This window comes from Dermacentor variabilis, unplaced genomic scaffold (genome assembly GCF_050947875.1).
Source record: "Dermacentor variabilis isolate Ectoservices unplaced genomic scaffold, ASM5094787v1 scaffold_12, whole genome shotgun sequence".
NCBI classification, from domain to species: domain Eukaryota; kingdom Metazoa; phylum Arthropoda; class Arachnida; order Ixodida; family Ixodidae; genus Dermacentor; species Dermacentor variabilis.
In genome coordinates, this window is record NW_027460280.1 from 18,515,416 (window position 1) to 18,530,882 (window position 15,467).

Here is a 15,467-nt window from a genome sequence, read left to right on the forward strand (position 1 = left end):
AGTGAGATCCGGGGTTGCCAGGTTTGGCTACTTTGGCTCGTGGTAGGAAAAAGCTTTGGGTTGGCTACTTGGCTACTTTCTGGCTACCCTTAAAAGCAACATTTTCCTATAAGAAGTACAGACATACCAGACAAGATACTATAAATAAATGGTATAATTCGTTCTACTCTGCCTCTTATGACACGCAATGTACAATGACCACCATCACCATGTGTATTTGGAAGGGAGGACTAAATCTCCACCTTGCATCTGGCAAAATTCGTTCAATAGGAATGCATTCTGGTTTATTCCATGGAACGTCGTCTTTTAAATTGATTGCTCAGAAAATTATAAAGTCGAAACACAACTCTTATTACGGTTCCATGAGGAAATTGAGTAAAGACAGGTGAGAACACTTCAATATATGGCAAAAAATCTACTATAAAATCGCTTTTCTTAAGGGATAAAAAATCCCGACTAGTATGTAATATTCCCTTGCAATCTTGAGATATTACACGGGGATAAATTGATGAATGACTAAAGAGCGAGAACTGTGCGCGCAACATAGTCACTGGTACTAGAGGTCAACTACTTGCGTTTGCTCAAATCATTCGTACAGGGATAACAATTCCCAAATACGAATAGGGAGCCACCAGTTCTAACTTGATCACCAAACACGTTTTAAGTACAGTGAAGAGCTCTAAACGGATCAACTCCAAAAGGAGCAGTTCATAATCAGCTACAGCAATGTTTTCTTAAAGCTATGATGCGGTCGTCCAATAGATCTCAGCTTATCATGATGTGGTTAAAAACCTGGGCTTTCAGTGCACATTTTAACCTGAAATTTAAATTTGAAATCGTTGCCTCTCGGCTCCTCCCACCGACAGCAACAGTCATTTTAGCAAAGCTGTGTGACGTTAGGAACTGAGCAGGGTGTCTACCAACTGAGAAAACCAGTAGTTCCTTTGGAGATTAATAGTCTGAAAATACTCGGAGAAAATTAGTCAAACTTCAGAATAACGAACATTTGAGAATAACGATCATTATTTAATTTCCGTGTCATCTTAACAACACCTCAGTACTACGAACTCATATCCCGAAATGCGAGGATTCTTAGATTTCAGTGTATCCGTCACGGCAGTCTGAGCTCTAAGCTAGCAGACAACGCAGCGCGAACAGCGGGCACCTTGCAACTTGCTTCCCGCAAAAACCTGGGATGGCGCGTGAGGAGAAAGATGCGGGCGGGGACTTCTTTTTTCCCCCTTCTCCGTTGCGGAGGCAACGACGCACCAGGTTTTGTGAGTGGAGAGGCGGGAGCATGGGCTCGTAAAACCTGAGACGGTGCCGCAGAAGGAAAACAAAAAAGTTGTAAATAACGCTGGAGTGGCCCTTCTCTTTTTTTCCTGTTGCGGAGGCAACGCCACATCACGTTTTTCTTGCTTGTTTTCTCAGTTGTTCGCGAGCTGTCACCATTATCAGGCCTGTCCATCTTGTTTTTCTTCTGGTTATATTATTGTGTTAGAAGTGCGTGCCGGCGTTCGCGTTGCCATGAGCTCAACAACTCTAACCACGGCGAAGTAGACATTCTTCGCGAGATAGAAGACTGGAAGAAACAATCCGTAGTGGCTAAAGAACGTGGAGTGGCGCGGTCGACGATCGCCACGATTCTCAAAGATAAAAAGAGAAAATCTTGAAGCACCAGCAAGAATCTCAGCTTGCCCCATCAAGGAAGCGACTGCGGCTCGGCGATTTCCAGAATATTGACGCAGCAGTGCTGACTTGGTTTAAAGACGTGAGAGCACAGAATGTGCCCGTGTCAGGCCCAATGCTGCAGGAGAAGGCGCAGCAGTTCGCTGCAATTCTTGAGGTCACCAGCTTCGAAGCGTCTTCTGGCTGGCTCCACCGTTTTCGCCAACGAAACGGCGTAACCTGGCAGTCTGTGTCTGGCGAGGAGAAGGCAGCAGATGAAGCAGCAGCTGCCACGTGGAGGGAGGAAAGCTTCCACGAAATAGTCAAGTCTTACGCAGCAGCTGATGTTTTTAATGCAGACGAGACGGCCTGCTTTTATCAGCTGCTCCCGGACAAGACAATGCATTTTAAAGGAGAACAGTGCAGAGGCGGCAAAAAGTCGAAGCTTCGCGTCACCGTGCTGTATTGCTGCAATGCAGATGGCACTGAAAAGTTGAAGCCTCTGGTGATCGGGAGGTTTTCGAAGCCGCGCTGCATGAAAAATGTAGTGTCGCTGCCGTACCAGTACAGGGCGAATCAAGCGTGCCTGGATGACCCGCGAGCTCTTTTCCGAGTGGCTGCTGACGGTAAACGAAAAGATGAGGAAGGAGGGGCGGCACATTTTGATGATTGTGGACAATTGCTCGGTGCACATTGTCAACATACGGCTCACGAATGTGCGGCTCGAGTATCTGCCGCCGAACTGCACATCAGTACTTCAGCCACTGGACCAAGGTATAATAAGGAGCGTGAAGTCGCACTTCCGGAAGCGCCTTGTTCAGCGGCTGCTCATCAACCTACGCCTGCAGCACTCGACAGCCATCAACGTCCGACAGGCTGCGGAAATGCTGACAGGCGCATGGTGGAGCGTCACGTCCACCACCATCCAAAACTGCTGAAAGAAGGCCGGCCTGACCATCACAGATGGCCAACCACAAACCGATGAACCAGCAGCGGAGGACAGTTCGAGCGAGCTTTGGAGCGAGGTGGCCGAGCAGCTAGCCGTCAATCCTTCAGTCACATTTGACGACTATGTCCAGTGTGACGACGCGACATGGACCTCAGCGGAGCTTACCACTGATGACATACTGCAGAGCGTCCAGGGCACGGCGACTCAAGATGAGGAATGCAGCGATGACATGGACGATGACGTTACGGCAGCACCCAAAGACCGCGACGAGTCCGTGTCGGCCACAGATGCATTGGACTACTTGCAAAAACTCCGCATATTTATAGCCAAAAGCGGCACAGCAACCGAAGGCGTGCATAAGAATGCGGACGGTCAGGAATCGTTCGTGCTGCAGAGTCTGTGCTGCGCCCGTCAGAAGACGATCACGGACTATTTCAAATAAATGTGCCTTGTCTGTCAATCACGTGTGCATTGTGTGAGAAACGAGTTCAAGGAGGTACCGTTTCAAAGGTAGGACGTTTACGTTACTGAAACGCTATTATTATGGCTAATTTTTGGGCTTTCAGTACAACGATCTTTCAGAATAACGAACATTTTCCCGCGGTCCCCTGAAGTTCGTTATACCGAGATTTCACTGTACCTGCAATTTTATTGAAAGGGAACAAAAGTTGCAGTACTGCTGGCTAGAGTAACAGAGAGGAATCGTAACAAATCGTCTTTGACGCTGTGTCATCAGCTGGCGGAGTTGCCAGTGTACAATCGAAGACTTTTCGGACGCCCCATAGTTCGGACGGCTTCGTGGCACCACCACGTACCCCCTAGAGCCTATGTACAAGAACATCAGAAATTTCGGATGCAAGAACCTATCGCCGTCCAATTTTCTGGACTTTTTGCCGAGACCGCAGGTCCGAAACGGTATTAATAAAGCCACGACCGCCGCCAGTTTCGTTACCTCGCCACCTCGAATGTGCACTCTCACATACAGATCTACTGGCAGCCGTAGCCACCGCCGCAACAACGCTAGGCCTAGCCGAATCGACGTTAGCTATTAAGTTTCTTACCATTCTGTGCCGTGTTTTTCATTTAAAGAATTCGCCAGTGTCAGCAATGGCACTGACTCTGCCTTTGTGGTCCTCGCGATTGACTTTGAAGATCAGTAAGCTTGGCACGTTGCATAATGCCGGTTCCCGAAAGGCAGCTTCACTTCAGCATGGCAATGTTATGCAGTGAAGCATAAGCGTGGGAAGGGGTAATTGTCACTGGCAACAATACATATTCCTTCATTTTACACGCGTGCATCCGCCATCTCCTGTCGCAGTACGAGCACAGATATGCCTAGTAAGTGTACTGGCAGGCCTTCAGAGCTTTTTCAGATGTGCCTGTGGTGAGTTTAGCCCTTAAGGGCAGTAAAAGACAGGCACTCATTTTTTCAGACTGCCCAATTTTTCTGATGTTCTCGCGGCCCCTAGGGAATCCGAAAAATCGGACATTGACTATAGAACTGACCAAGAGTATGCTTCAAATGGTCCACCGGGAGACCGCGCAGCAGAAGAAATATGAGAAAGGACTGATGTAGTGAAAAATGAACAGGGAAGGAAGTGTGCCACAGCTTCTTTGAAGGAACTGGAGCTTAAAAAGCAATGTGTTGGCTGATGCAGAGATGCAGGTGTCCCTCATCCAAACCAAAGTACTCTTTAAAGCAGCGAAATGCAACACTGAGGCGTTGGGCGTGGGCTGAGAGTATGTCGGGACAGTTGAGGCTGACTTTCCAGCTACTGAGGGAGTAGTATCTCACTTGTGACAAAGTTCTGGCCTCATGCCAATGAGCGCCCTATCAGTTGATAGAAATCGCTCATATTTGAAAATATCTGCTTCTGTATGCATTTCTTTTTGTTATTGAAAATGTTCAGCTTGATTTGGGGGGCGATGGGCTTTTACATTTTTTTTTTTCGCAGATATTTTATTCACTGTGCATTTTATTACCCCTCCCTTCAGTTTTCTATTGTAAATAAAATAAACACTACTACTTACTATTCAAACTGGATTAAGTCAGTTTTTTTATATTTTTTTTAATATGCTTACTAGAGTGTGACAGCATCGGGCAACATGGTGTAGGCCCGGCTTGACGTAAAACAAAATTCTTTGTCATTAATCAGGGAATTTTGCAAAGGCACGCGGAGAAAACCTGGAAAACTCGAGGAATTTGGAACTGTCAACCACCCGCCATGGTTGCTTAGTGGCTATGGTATTGGGCTGCTAAGCAAGAGGTCACGGGGTCAAATTCTGGCCACGGCGGCCGCATTTCGATGGGGGCGACATGCGAAAACACCCATGTACTTAGATTTAGGTGCACATTAAAGAACCCCAGGGAGTCCAAATTTCCGGAGTCCCTCACTACGACATGATGGTTCTGGCACCTAACATGCCCCCCCCCCCCCCCCCCGTTTGTTTTATTTGCATTTTTTTTCTTCCTTAACGTTACCGCTTTTGCACGCCCCCGTACCATGCTGCCGCTGGCCATTATTCTTCTGTTTGAATAAACAATGTGTGCAACATCTGCGGAGGGCCGCTGTTTATCAGTTAGAAATAGGGAGCCTCAATGTCAGCGCCGCCTCCTGACAGAGAAGCGTTCTATCGAGACTCTCTAGTTTGGAACTCCAGCGCTAGTTCGCTATTCGCGACTCCAAATCAATGCTCGCTACCGAGAGGCCGCATCGAGAAACAGCCCATCCAGGTTCAGGTTTGAAGCAAAAGAGGGTATCCTATCATGGCATGCACTTAATGCCTTGTTGCTCCCAAATCTCTGTGATGCTGTCATTTTACCTCTTCTGGAAAAGGTTGCATTCTGCATTTGTATTCCAATTATAGAGCATGCAGTTTCCTAGGAAGAGCAATGCCAAGCAAATGTGCCGATGAGACAAACAGTTCATATTGAAAATGAAGTGCTTGCATAACAATAATTGCAGATTCCCCATTGTGTGTTCAGTCGACCCACTTATAACGATACCGGTTTTAGCAATATATCAGTTATAACAATGAGAAGGTGCTGCACCGTCAACTTTTGTATGTTTTCCATGGTGAAATAACCCGGTTACTACAATGCCCCGATGCTGCATTATCGTTTATAACTATGAAGTTTGGCTGCTGGGTGTCCGAGCCGAAAGGTAGTGAAATGCTAAATCCTTGAAAAGAAAAAAAAAGAAAATGAGAAACCTGAGCCGCTGCACTAAGGGCCACTGCTCCAACAGCCGCCGCATGCTCATTTTCTAGCCATCTCCGCGCACCTCTCTCCCATCGCCCTTCCCCCTCTCCAAACACGAATGGGCTGCGCCCACAGCTCTACGCCGCCCCACCTTCCGAAACACGAATGAACCGTTCCAACTACGCTGCTCGCAGGTTGCTCGTATCTTTCTTGCTGGCTCCTCATTCAGCGCAGTTCTGCAAACAGCTTAATCGCTTGCGTTGGTCTTTGTTGTTTGCGTCGAAATCGTTCCTAGCCACGTGGTTTCTCGGTGCCGAAACGGAAGATGGCTGATCCGCCCACTGATCATCGGCAGTGCACAACATTGCCTGCACTATGTGGAGCACCTGGATGCCTTGGAGGAAGATGTCGGCAAGCTTTGCGTAAAGCATGCAAGGCTGAGGGACGTAGGGTTTTCTCGTGCAAGCCAGTGCGAAGTATGTGTCGTACGGCGATTTCACCTCAATGTTTCATCCAGATTTTGCAAGCTGACAGGCTGCCGCAGCGGCGTTCTCGCAATTTTTAAAAGGCCCCTTTTGGAACCACCAATGCAGTGCCTCGGCGGTACTCGCATATCGCTTGCCACCCGTGACACCTCCTTGCAGTTGTAGCAGTGCCATTCTTTAACGCCAACAGCCGCGGCTTGTTACACGCGATCGGAGCGCCCAGGAAGCAGTTAGAGTGAACACAATCAGCAGCCGGATGGAAGAAGGTGGTGGGGAGAGGCACTGGTCTCCCCGCCATTATACTTTTCTCACATCTCTGCCATCCCCCTATTTTGATTTTTTTCATGCAACCCGGTTATAACAATGGAATTTTCATGGCGCCTGAATATTGTTATAAGTGTGTTCGACTGTAGTCGCATTTCATTTATAACAACCCTGGAGAATGCGATTCAGAAATGTCAGCATTCCGATTTGATCGCTATAAAATTGGGAACGCCATGTTGCCATTCCTTGCTTTTGGTGTGTGGATCATAGAAAGCCGCATTTCATTTAGAGAAACCCTGGAGAATGCTATTTAGAAATGTCAACATACCGATTTGGTCACTATAAAATCGGGAACGCCATGTTGCCATTTTTTTTGTTTCTGGTGTGTGGATCATAGAAAGTGCAATGCTTGCACAAGTGATTTTAACTTGTTTGTTTCCACAAAACACCACGGCAGCCTGGACAAATGGGTGTGGGTTAAGAAGGAAAAACGGGGCAAAAAGCATCTTGTACCAATAGCAATAGCTGCTGAGTGGCAACTACGTTTGCCTTTGTGCATTTCTTCTGTGCCTTCGTGAGCCCTGCCAAGATAAGTGACAATGTCTGACACAATCATCGCAAGAAACTTGTTCCATGGCATTTGTGTCATAGTGTCCTCTGCTCCTCTTTGGCAGACTCATCAGCTGTTGTCAATGTCCCGCGCATCCTCAGCTGCCTGTTTTCAGCAGTGACATGCGACAGCCAACATAGTTGTGGCCAACAAACGCCACCACTTCAGATGTGTGCCGTGGCTGTTCTAAAGCGCAGGAGTCGTCGTGTCTCGCATCCTCGTAACCGAACGAATGAGCACAGCAAAAGCACCAAAGAACGAATGCGGAGCATGTTTGAAAGATGGTGTTTGCAAACAGCACGAGGAGGAAAGCGGAGGAGGAGGGTATGCGAAAGTGTGAGAAAAGCATAGTGCCAGGCACAGTGGGCTTTGCGGCAGCGATTGCTACAAGATCGCGCCAGATTAGCTCGTGTCATCTGTACGGAATAAAGCGCTGCATGAGTGGAGGTCTGTCTGCGGCGGCTGCTGTGAATTGCGCCCATGCGTCATGATTAGCGAAGTAGTCGTGTCACACTTCACTCAGTTTGCAATGTGAGCACAAGGCAGATTGTCCGTACCAGCGAATATTTCGCGAAATGAAAACACGTATGCAGCTGCGCTCAAATTTCACATTAGAGAGAGTGTCACAAGTCTTCTTTATTTATTTCATTTAATTTTTATTTAATGAAACACACACAGGGCCTCATGGGAACTAAACAAGACCAGCATTTAGAGCGTAAAAACCATGAAGACTTAAAGGGACACTAAAGGTTACTATTAAGTGAACGTAGACTGTTGAAATACCAGCCCAGAAACCTCTAAACGCTTGTTTCGTGCCAAGGAGAGACTTATTTTAAGAGAAAATGCGTTCTGAAGCGTCCGCGTACCGCTAGCGCAGTTCAAATCGCCCGCCCTCTGATTGAGGAGTACTGACATCATGGTCTCATAGTGACGTTGCGCCATCGGTGAGTCGAACGGCGCTATGGCTTTTCTGCGCAAAACGCAAACGCGCGGCCAGAAACAGAGTCAAGACAGAGCCGACAGGAGAGCGAAAGCGGGAGTATGGTGGCTAGCGGAAGGAGAAATGCGCGACCATAAGCTGGTACTTTATTCTATGACGCAAACTTCGACGCTCGTCGCAGTGGACACTGATGACAGATTGGCTCGCGATGGTGGGCTCAACTCCAGCGATTTGAGCACTGACGAGCGCGACCTGCTGCTGAGGGCTCGCGCTGCCGGCGTCGTTGCGTACTACGACGGCGGCCTCGACACCGGCTCTCCGGAGCGGGAAAGCAATGAGGGCTTCCCACGACATCACAAGGACGTGGCATTCTCACTGCTTGTTCGAAATGAGTTTCGAGAGTCAGCAGAACCCGCACAGCACGACGCGATAACAAAACTCCAAAGCGTGAAACTGTCCTTGGACAGAGCTTTAGATCTTCCAATATATAAATTAAGAGGAACCAAAATGTGCCATGTGGTGAAAATGAACAGAATGTGCTTTACACTGATAAAATCAAACAGTATGTTTGTGGTTCAAAGGTACTTTATAGCTCTAAATTGTGTAAAAGTTGTGCTAAACTGCATGCTGCAACACTACTGTGAAACATTTATGCTAACGTTAGAGCCACCTTGGGTGGTAACAAATTTGTGTCCATACGTTAATGCTCACGTGTCCACCATGCTTTTTAATTAAAAAGCTTACATTGTTATCTGTACGTTTGCACACGTTTCAGTTCCTATTACAGTAAAAGCAAATAATTTAGAAGTTGTGCTGCCGTCGTAGTATGCAGAAACAGCAGGGTTCAATGGCGTTACTAATTGCTTGGGAACACGCATAAGTTGTCATAGGCATGAGAGAGCCCCCCCAATGTTCTCATTGGTGATCTATGTGCTCCCTGTGTAAAGAGGTGTTGGAATTGGCAGACGGGTGCTACTGGTACATCGAGATATTTTCACAGGAAATAACTGCTAGTATCCACAAGGTAAGCTGATGGAGTTGTAAGTAATACATCTTTGCCAGCAAAGAGTTGCAAGCGTGATTTCGTGCACCGTTCGGCGTCTGTACTCAAGCGTATACCGACAACTACAAAAAAATAATGGAATCCATTTACACTGCGTCGAGTTACGGCCATTGCACAAGGTAATGTGCTTGCTGCGCTGCACCAGCATGTTAATGTGGCATTGTTAAACTGAGTCAACAACATAAGCAGGCTTGCTATTCTGTTCCCTTGTAAAATAAGCAATTTTGGCAGCTCCGATTGACCCACATGGCTGCTATGACTTCACTTACCCAAAAGCCAACATGGTGGAAATTGTCCAGAATAGCACCCTTGAGGTCGTATTTTGTAACAATTCATCTTATTTTCCATTATGATTTGCCACACCAAGTGCCAGATATGGCACAACTTCGTCTGATCTAATTACAAAAGGCAACAATGGAAAATGAAATGTGTCGTTATAAAACATGGTCCCAGTATCTGGAAGACCCTGTGACTGCGCATGTGCAGCATTAATCACAGTGAAACGGTGCAGCATGAACTGAATCCTAGCCTTTGTCTGTTGTCCAGCCGACATCCACGCTTACAAGGGATGAGACTGTTTCTCTGCTCTTTTAGTAAGTGAGGAGGGTGCCATAGATTCCTCATCGATTTTATTCGCCCCCGCGTGATTTGTGCCTTTGCGTGTGTTATGACTGTAACATCCCCGAGTTTGCCTATATGTATTGCTGTTTTATGCTTTTTCGCCCTAATGTTAGTTTCTTGGTGGGCGGTCAAAAGATACCAGCTGTGCCACCTGTGTAACTGTTTTCAGGCTGTACCATGGTTTGTATACCTCCTTGAAATCCTTGAAAACATGAATTTTGAAGAGATTCAAGGGCCTTTAAAATTCTTGAAAACAGATTGGGGGCAGCTTTTGAACATACATGGTAATAAATTCTGCATAGGAGCGATGCGACGGACACTGTCTATCAGCAAACAATCCTGGATATTTGCTTTTGAGAGCATCGCTAAATGGCTGCGATGTGGCATGTCTACAGCCACCAATGACAGGCTTCTATAAATCACTGTTGCCATAGTTGAGGCATACAAATCCAGATCAAGTGACCAAGTGGTGCCACCATTTTGTTGTTTTGCTAGTTAGTTCACACTACAGACATCATGGTTCCATTTTCTAGCCCTAGGCTCTAGAGATGCCTGGTTGAAAGTAAGTTTCACCCGCTTTTTTAACACGACGACTATCTTTGGCTCAACTCGAACTGTACTATTCATCATGCTATAAGGCGATTGGCATCATTACTATGGGAAAGTCAACTTAGAATGTGTACAAATAAGGTTTGTTTCTTCCTCCTTGAATTTTCAATCAAATGTTCTGTACAAACCCTGTTTACATACTCACACTCCCACAAGGTGCAATTAGTTATAATCAGTCAGTTTCACTGCTTCCATTCTAGCTGTGCATAATTTGCACTGAGTGAACAAGTTTGCCAATCTTTGTAAAGTCTTGCAGAGTAGAATATAACCAGCGGTTAGATTGGTCACATTATGAAAGTATGCTCCAGCTCAAAATCAAGTTGCAGTGAGCGGAAACTACGTGTGCTGAGGCACCGGCACGTGCTCCCCGTGGACTCCTTAGTACGAAATAGAATGTAGTTCCATGCTTAGGTGCCAGTTATATTGCAGAGACATATCATCATCAGCCTGGTTACGCCCACTGCAGGGCAAAGGCCTCTCCCATACTTCTCCAACAACCCCGGTCGTGTACTAATTGTGGCCATGCCGTGCCTGCAAACTTCTTAATCTCATCCGTCCACCTTTCTGCCGCCACCTGCTACGCTTCCCTTCTCTTGGGATCCAGTCCGTAACTCTTAATGACCATCGGTTATCTTCCCTCCTCATTACAGAGACATATACGTTCAGTAATGTCATGCACTTTGTAAATGTTCGTACAGTTTCTTACATCCTACATAACTGCTCGTAATATGTGCCTCTTTTTTTCCAGAAAAGTGACAGCACCACATGGCATCTGGCATCAGTACAATCCCTTGCAAACTTTGCCGATTGCCTACCAGTTATATAATGTGCGCAGTAACATTTTTTTGAAAGAGCAATGAAATTCTTCACGAAGAAAACTTGGGTTAATTAATAGCTCGCAGTTAGCTGAAAAAAGAAGTCTATTTACTGGTGTCTTTGCTGCAACATGGCGTACTGGGTTGGTGTTGAGCTGCGGTTGTCAAGGTGCTTTCGCTCCAAATCCAATCGTCTAATGAGGCGCACAGGTGGACTTCAGGAGCTGACGGGACTCTCATATGCTGATGTATGCTACACATTCTGGCCCCTCTCAATCTAGCGGCAACAATGCAAAAAATTGCAAGCATTTAAAGTCAGTAAGACCAGACCAAAGAGTTAACTGCGCGGAAGCATCATGCTGTGAATCGTGATGTGTCCCTTTCAGATGAGAGGAGTTGGTGCTGCTATTTCATATTAAAGCACAATGCTCCTCATGCTAATTTGTACACAATCTATCGGAGTCCGATGGAGTTGATTTGCCACATACAAAGAACCGGGACACGATACGAGCGAGCAAGTAGCACCTAGGCTCTCTAGAACCGGTGCCTCAGCATACATGCCAGGAATTCTTCGTAACTTCGCACAGAAGGAGAAAACAAACGTCTTAGCGCAGCTCTTTCGTTTTACAGACAGTGCCAATAAAAACACGTCAATGCGAGCAGCAAATTTTCCACAAGGCCATCCGCAGTGGCAGCTCTGTTGACAGCGATCGATCGCTGATATCCAGCAGGCTTAGCACGCTGGGTCTTCGAATTCGCGGGCACCAGTGCCATTCATGATTCGATGGCAGCTGTAATGAAGTGCTTATATCCATCAGCAGAATATTAATGCAATTATGTCATGCTTGAATTACAATATAATTGACTTTCTTGATGGCGACAATAGCGAAAAGGGATCAAGCAAGCCGGGCCAAGCGACGATCGCTAAGAGGCTGTAATCGTAGCTCGCTGGCCATCAGATCCGCGGCTGATGGCACCTGCAAGCTGGCCGCAGCTCATAATAAAGTGCCGTTTCGTCAACACAGTGAATGTGTGCTCACTTTTGTGGCTCTTCGGTTAAAATGCTATTAGTTTTCTTGATGTGGCCATCGGGCAGTGGGCATCGTCAGCCAAGCCACTTTGTATAGACAATTGCTGCTTCGGCTGCACTTGCGAGTTTAAATCATCCACTTATTTACTATTTCGTACTGTTTCATAACAGGCACACATTCAAGGTCACTTTGTTCTATTATTTCGTGCACGACCTACTGTATAAGGGACGACCTGCGCGCGCGGCGCTGTGCCAGTGCCACTGATTTGCTTTTGCTTGTGTGGTTTTTTTTTTCCAAACCGCCGCCGCGAACAGTGGCGCTAGTTCTCACCCCCACCTACCCCAACCCCGTGGCCGGCCGCACGCACGGGCAGCAAGCATTTTCAGCGAGAGCACGGAAGGACGCAAATGCACGCGCGTGAAATAATCGATTAGCTGAGTGCTTGGTGATCTGTTGGTGTCGCTAGATCTTGATTACCAGATTCTAGTGACACTGTGATTTCGCGTTTGCGGCTTCTTCATGCACGATTGTTTACTTCTGCATACCGTTGTGAAAGTCAAGCGGCCGAGCATCAAGAGGAATTTCATTTCATGAGTTCCCCGTGACCGATATTAGGAACCAGTAGTTGAAACCTGAACAAAAAAAAAATTGGCTGGGGCTTAGCTAAGGTTAAGCCTGGATATCTCGAAGCGGAAAGGTTCGGTGATGCTTATGGTTTAGCTTATAGTTATGCTTTATGATTTAGCCTATGGTTATTCTTATGGCTTAGCTTATGGTTATGCTTTATGATTTAGCCTATGGTCATGCTATGCGTGTGCCTTGTGTAGTTATGCAAATTGCTTATGAGTGATATATACCATAAGTTATGCAGGATTATTAATCTTCTTTATTCATCATTGTTTGGCACATTTTCTTGCGATTTCTGTACAGCCATAAACACAGCTCTCTGTATCGGTCACTCTCTTCTCTTCCATGTTGTATGCGCACGCCTGTTCTCTGGCAAGCGGTTATATAGTCAGCCTCCGCGATAAGCATGCGCTTGCGGCGAACTTCAAACGACGACTCGTAGCGTGCGGCAGTGGCCACCTGCGCAGACTCCGAACACGCTTAGGGAGCCAATTCCGACGTATGCCGGCTCGCGCAAAGCGCGGTGTTGACTAGCGTAGTGAAGCCTTTCGTTTCAAAAACCTAACTCTCCAGAAAAGTGCTTAAAGTGTAGTGACTATCTGTGTTATGGCACAATAAAGCGCCCTTCGAATTTTTCAAGCTAGACTTTTGTTATCATTTGGTAAAGTGGCGTGAATAAATACGTCAATAACAGCACATTTTTACAATTGTGGCATGCACTGCAATTAAAATTACTCACGTTCTGCCGCGCTCTCAACGGCCCATCACTTCAGTGAACGTGCCGAATGCAGCAAAGGAACGCATGGGCCCTGCAAAGCGGTACATAGTGCGTTCATTTCGTCCGGCTCGGGACTAGCGAAACCTACGGGAGAACGAAGTGCGGGCGCGCTCAGGCCTCTGCTAGCGCTGATGGTGCGCACCAGACTATATTGGCACCACAGCACTAACCAACATTTTAGCAGACAATCGGGGGGGAAAAAAGCTCTAAGGGATTACACTATTTCAATCCTAGCAGCCGCGCGCGCCTTCAAAGTAGTATGTTTCAAATTTCATTGCACTGCACAGCGAAGATACCAAATATCTGGGGCATGTATCGACGCGCATTTTTCTAGCCGCACCCTGTCAATAATGTGAAATGCCGAGTTTACTGCAGCTCCTCTGCAAATTTTTACCGTCATCGCCGTACTCCTGAAAGCAGAGCTGGAGCATTTTGGGCGTTGCTGTGAAGGTGAGCACTGGCGGCCTCTACCGGCACGCTTGGTCCCTACTCAATGATCACGTGGTATTTCTTCGGCCGCGCGCTGCCGTAGGTGGCCACAGGATGCGCAGGTTGCTCTTTATACAGTAGGTTGTGATTTCGTGTGACATGCAAATTGTATCCGATTTTTATAACGCTGTCAGCTGCAATGAAAGTGGTGAAAGATGCGAGCGCTTCAACTTGGGTGATCTGAGTGGCAGAGCTCGCTGGTGTGTGACGTAGCTGCGACGAACGGCAAAGAGAAGAATGCAGGCACTCTGCTACGCTATGTGAATTGCTCTAATGCCTCAAGGTGAGGCTTCTTGTCATCTACATTTTTCTGCTCGCCAAGGATGCGTTGCATTAAAAAGGAAGAGCATATCGCTGGCGCGGGGAAGCCACTTTTTGTTTGTGTGCCACATGTAAAAGGCCAGTGTTTTCTGCAAATGTAGCCTTAAGAATTCCATAAACATGGGTAAACTTTTTCACTGAGGAAAAACTATTTGGCACCTCGTTAACTCCAGCTGTTCACAAAATAACGCCATCCTTTTCTTTTGAACACCAACATTTCACTGGGGTTGATGCCATTTATTGGCCTAGGGTAAAGCATCCAGATACTTGGACGCACAAGAAGTGATTGGAGCTACGACTGCTCTAACAACAAAGCTGCCAGTGCAGGTCAATTCACTGCACGCCCGAACAATATAACAGAAAATGTGAAGCCACACGTTTTCGCTTTACTGCACCCATAGAGTTCCCTACAATAATTAATAGAGGGAGCTCTGGTGCTGCGATCATACAGTCACCATGGGAATGATGGATTTGACTGCTCTTCGTGCGTGTGGCTTGAGACATTCTTGTCTTTGTTCACTACACTTTATCTGCCTTTATTGGCCTTGATTTCAAAACAACCCATACTTTCTTTAAATGTAGAAAGCAATAATTCTTAGAACTTGCATAATTGCTACTAATTGTAGCAGTTCTGCCTATCAAGGCGGCCAAGCCGAAGCGCTTCAAGCGTCTGAACGTGCTGGCATGCAGAACACCCGCATGTCAACACATGCATCTGTGGCTTACTGGTTTTGATATCAGCCTTCTGTGCTAGAGGTCTTCTGTTCGAATCTGGCTGCAAGGCAATTGTTTATTTCATATTTTAACACAATTCTTTGTTGAAAATTATTAGTTTGCTAAGTGACGAAGTCATTTAAAGCCAGAAGACAAAGTTTAGACAAATCCCATGTACTACCCCATCATCAATCCCATGCTGACTGAATCGCCCTGCTTGCAGATTCGTAATTGTATTGTCTTCTTACTGCACCTGCACAGGTGTGTTTCAGTGCGCAGCT

At 46.7% G+C, this 15,467-nt stretch overlaps 1 protein-coding gene across 5 annotated transcripts in view; it reads left to right on the forward strand.

Annotated features, from left to right (window-relative positions):
* Nucleotides 1-15,467, forward strand: part of LOC142566292 (nucleolysin TIAR-like) — a 256,354-nt gene that overhangs the window by 124,575 nt on the left and 116,312 nt on the right. The window lies entirely within an intron of this gene.